Source organism: Oncorhynchus clarkii, chromosome 18 (genome assembly GCF_045791955.1).
Source record: "Oncorhynchus clarkii lewisi isolate Uvic-CL-2024 chromosome 18, UVic_Ocla_1.0, whole genome shotgun sequence".
NCBI lineage: Eukaryota > Metazoa > Chordata > Actinopteri > Salmoniformes > Salmonidae > Oncorhynchus > Oncorhynchus clarkii.
The window spans coordinates 8153171-8158300 of record NC_092164.1 but is presented as its reverse complement, the minus strand read 5'-3'; positions in this window follow the sequence as shown (position 1 = coordinate 8158300).

Genomic DNA, 5130 nt, shown 5'->3' with positions numbered 1-5130 from the left:
AGGTGAAGAGGTGAAGAGGTGACGAGGTGAAGAGGTGACGAGGTGACGAGGTGAAGAGGTGACGAGGTGAAGAGGTGACGAGGTGACGAGGAAGACGAGGTGACGAGGTGAAGAGGTGACGAGGTGAAGAGGTGACGAGGTGACGAGGTGACGAGGTGAAGAGGTGACGAGGTGACGAGGTGACGAGGTGAAGAGGTGACGAGGAAGACGAGGTGAAGAGGTGAAGAGGTGACGAGGTGAAAAGGTGACGAGGTGACGAGGTGACGAGGTGAAGAGGTGACGAGGTGACGAGGTGACGAGGTGACGAGGTGAAGAGGTGACGAGGTGACGAGGTAACAAGCTGAAGAGGTGAAGAGGTGAAGAGGTGAAGAGGTGACAAAGTGACGAGGTGACGAGGTGAAGAGGTGACGAGGTGAAGAGGTGACGAGGTGACGAGATGAAGAGGTGACGAGGTGACGAGGTGAAGAGGTGACGAGGTGACGAGGTGACCAGGTGACGAGGTGATGAGGTGACCGGGTGACGAGGTGAAGAGGTGACCAGGTGACCAGGTGACGAGGTGAAGAGGTGACGAGACTGTTATGATCACACTGCTCTCATCACATCCAATCACAGCACTGCTCTCATCACATCCAATCACAGCACTGCTCTCATCACATCCAATCACAGCACTGCTCTCATCATATCCAATCACAGCACTGCTCTCATCCCATCCAATCACAGCACTGCTCTCATCCCATCCAATCACAGCACTGCTCCAATTACATCCAATCACAGCACTGCTCTCATCACATCCAATCACAGCACTGCTCTCATCCCATCCAATCACAGCACTGGTCCAATTACATCCAATCACAGCGCTGCTCTCATCATATCCAATCACAGCACTGCTCTCATCACATCCAATCACAGCACTGCTCTCATCACATCCAATCACAGCACTGCTCTCATCACATCCAATCACACCACTCCTCTCATCACATCCAATCACAGCACTGCTCTCATCACATTCAATCACAGCACTGCTCTCATCACATCCAATCACAGCACTGCTCTCATCATATCCAATCACAGCACTGCTCTCATCATATCCAATCACAGCACTGCTCTCATCGTGACCAGCAGACCTAGTGAAGAGACGGGAGGGACTGACCAGCAGACTGTGAAATGAAACTCATTAAAGCAAATTCTGAATTAATTGGGTGTAGCTTAGTAATATCAGGCCCTGAAAACTTTTGTTTCTCTCTCTCTCTCTCTCTCTCTCTCTCTCTCTCTCTCCTTCTCCCTCCTCCCATTCTCCTCCTCTCTCACACTCTTTCTCTCCATTACAGCTGTGATTGTGATGACAGCCCTATAAATTCTTCTTTGGGACAGTTGGAGACTGTCAGTGATCCTGTAATAATTGCAGGCGTTTTAAAGAAGCATCCCAGCGTCACACCGTGCCACGTTTCAAAGGAAGAGTGGAACACTACTGTTTGCTTAATGACGCTTGTTCCAGACATTAACTCCACAGCAGTATCCACACACAGTGATGTTGGGTCTGTGTCCCAAAACATAACCCTATTCCCTATGAAGTATAGTGGTGGTCAGGCTGTAGGGCTTTCTCCCAAATGGGATTCTATTCCCTATGAAGTGCAGTGGTGGTCAGGCTGTAGGGCTTTCTCCCAAATGGGATTCTATTCCCTATGAAGTGCATTACTTTTGAGCAGAACTTTTACGGGTAGTGCACAGTGAAGGCTGCCCGCTTGTACTGTAACTGGCAAAGCCTGAGTCTGTCTCTGGCCTGAGTCTGTCTCTGGACTGAGTCTGTCTCTGGCCTGAGTCTGTCTCTGGCCTGAGTCTGTCTCTGGACTGAGTCTGTCTCTGGCCTGAGTCTCTGGCCTGAGTCTGTCTCTGGCCTGAGTCTGTCTCTGGTCTGAGTCTGTCTCTGGCCTGAGTTACTGGCCTGAGTCTGTCTCTGGCCTGAGTCTCTGGTCTGAGTCTGTCTCTGGTCTGAGTCTGTCTCTGGCCTGAGTCTGTCTCTGGCCTGAGTCTCTGGCCTGAGTCTGTCTCTGGCCTGAGTCTCTGGCCTGAGTCTGTCTCTGGCCTGAGTCTGTCTCTGGCCTGAGTCTCTGGCCTGAGTCTGTCTGTCTCTGGCCTGAGTCTGTCTCTGGCCTGATTCTGTCTCTGGCCTGAGTCTCTGGCCTGTGTCTGTCTCTGGCCTGAGTCTGTCTCTGGCCTGAGTCTGTCTCTGGCCTGAGTCTCTGGCCTGAGTCTGTCTCTGGCCTGATTCTGTCTCTGGCCTGAGTCTGTCTGTCTCTGGCCTGAGTCTGTCTCTGGCCTGAGTCTGTCTCTGGCCTGAGTCTGTCTCTGGCCTGATTCTGTCTCTGGCCTGAGTCTGTCTGTCTCTGGCCTGAGTCTGTCTCTGGCCTGAGTCTGTCTCTGGCCTGAGTCTCTGGCCTGAGTCTCTGGCCTGAGTCTCTGGCCTGAGTCTGTCTGTCTCTGGCCTGAGTCTGTCTCTGGCCTGATTCTGTCTCTGGCCTGAGTCTCTGGCCTGAGTCTGTCTGTCTCTGGCCTGAGTCTGTCTCTGGCCTGAGTCTGTCTCTGGCCTGTCTGTCTCTGGCCTGAGTCTCTGGCCTGAGTCTGTCTCTGGCCTGAGTCTGTCTGTCTCTGGTCTGAGTCTTTCTCTGTCCTGATTCTGTCTCTGGCCTGAGTCTGTCTGTCTCTGGCCTGAGTCTGTCTCTGGCCTGAGTCTCTGGCCTGAGTCTCTGGCCTGAGTCTCTGGCCTGAGCCTGTCTCTAGCCATTTTCCAGGAAATTAACTCAATTATTAAGGTAACAATACAGATCTTTTCAGAATCGGCGACCAACTTATTTGGTTGCTGTGGGAACGACCGCCAGCTACGTCTCACGATGTGACTGCACTCTCAGTACTAAAGGCAGCATTATTCTCACACAAACAATCCTTATTAAAAAACAATTGGTCCTGATTACACCCACGCATCTAATATTGTTTACATTAATGAGGTGGAACCTAATAATAAATTAGGACAATGAGAGAAGGACTCAGATCAACTACGATTGATAGCTATACCTCTGTTATAGTCAAATTAATAGCAGGTTTTGGGATAAAACAATGATGAATAGTTTAATACTTTGTCAATTTTCAATTCAACACATTCATTGAATTTGTAACTTACATGTAACATGTTATTGTGAAATAGTCTTATCCAGGTCTTATCCAGGTCTTATTCAGGTCTTATTCAGGTCTTATCCAGGTCTTATTCAGGTCTTATTCAGGTCTTATCCAGGTCTTATTCAGGTCTATTCCAGGTCTATTCCAGGTCTTATTCAGGTCTTATTCAGGTCTTAACCAGGTCTTATCCAGGTCTTATTCAGGTCTTATCCAGGTCTTATTCAGGTCTTATCCAGGTCTTAGTCAGGTCTTATCCAGGTCTTAGTCAGGTCTTATCCAGGTCTATTCCAGGTCTTATCCATGTCTTATTCAGGTCTTTTCCAGGTCTTATTCAGGTCTTTTCCAGGTCTTATTCAGGTCTTATCCAGGTCTATTCCAGGTCTATTCCAGGTCTTATCCAGGTCTTATTCAGTTCTTTTCCAGGTTTTATTCAGGTCTTAGTCAGGTCTTATCCAGGCCTTAGTCAGGTCTTATCCAGGTCTATTCCAGGTCTTATCCAGATCTTATTCAGTTCTTTTCCAGGTCTTATTCAGGTCTTATTCAGGTCTTATCCAGGTCTTTTTCAGTCTATGCAGCTTGTCTCTGGTTGGGTATCTCATTAAAAGGAGGTCTTTCAAGGCCGTATTCTTCTCCGTGTGTGAAGACGACGTCTGATGTCCCTCCACACTGACCTTTGAACTGATGTCAGTCAAAACCAATCCACGGACGGATTAAATATATATATAAAACTCAGTTTGAGTGGACGGATTTGAAAATGGATTTACGAGGGCCGGTGAAATGAAGCACAGGGACTAGAGGGTGTGAGGACCAGCATGCACCATCTGGTTTCTGACCGGTCCCAATTGGGCTATTTCCAGCTCCCTTCGATAAGTGGGCTATGGGGGTTTGCAATGCTTGACTGTTGTGTCAGTGTTTTGGTCAGGAAAACTGACAGTGATTTCTCTGCAGTAGTTTTTTTTTGTTTTTTTTAAAGCTTGTCAACATGTGCAAGTCAACCAATTACCAGTGTTGAAAAACAGGACGTGACATGGCAGTTGGTCTCTGAGAGTGAGTGACCATGTCACGCTTTTCTTCCCGGGAAGGAGAGGCGGACCAAAATGCAGCGCGGTCGTTGTCCATGGTTTTTTTTTTTTTGATGAGAAAACTGAACATGAACACATAACCCAAAACAAACAACGTGGAAAACCTGAAAACAGTCCCGTGTGGCACAAACACAGGAAACAATCAGCCACAAACCCCAGCACCAAACAGGCTACCTAAATATGGTTCCCAATGAGAGACAATGACTAACACCTGCCTCTGATTGAGAACCATATCAGGCCCAAACACAGAAACAGACAAACTAGACACACAACATAGAATGCCCACTCAGATCACACCCTGACCAAACAAAACATAGAAATAGACAAACTAGACACACAACATAGAATGCCCACTCAGATCACACCCTGACCAAACAAAACATAGAAATAGACAAACTAGACACACAACATAGAATGCCCACTCAGATCACACCCTGACCAAACAAAACATAGAAATAGACAAACTAGACACACAACATAGAATGCCCACTCAGATCACACCCTGACCAAACAAAACATAGAAATAGACAAACTAGACACACAACATAGAATGCCCACTCAGATCACACCCTGACCAAACAAAACATAGAAATAGACAAACTAGACACACAACATAGAATGCCCACTCAGATCACACCCTGACCAAACAAAACATAGAAATAGACAAACTAGACACACAACATAGAATGCCCACTCAGATCACACCCTGACCAAACAAAACATAGAAACATACAAAGCAAACTATGGTCAGGGTGTGACAGACCAATCCAAATACCTCATATTCCACAAACCTTTAGAATGTGATAGAGAATACAAACCATTCACAGACACTCACCCAGTGTCTTTAAAACAAAATATATATATTTTTTTTACATTC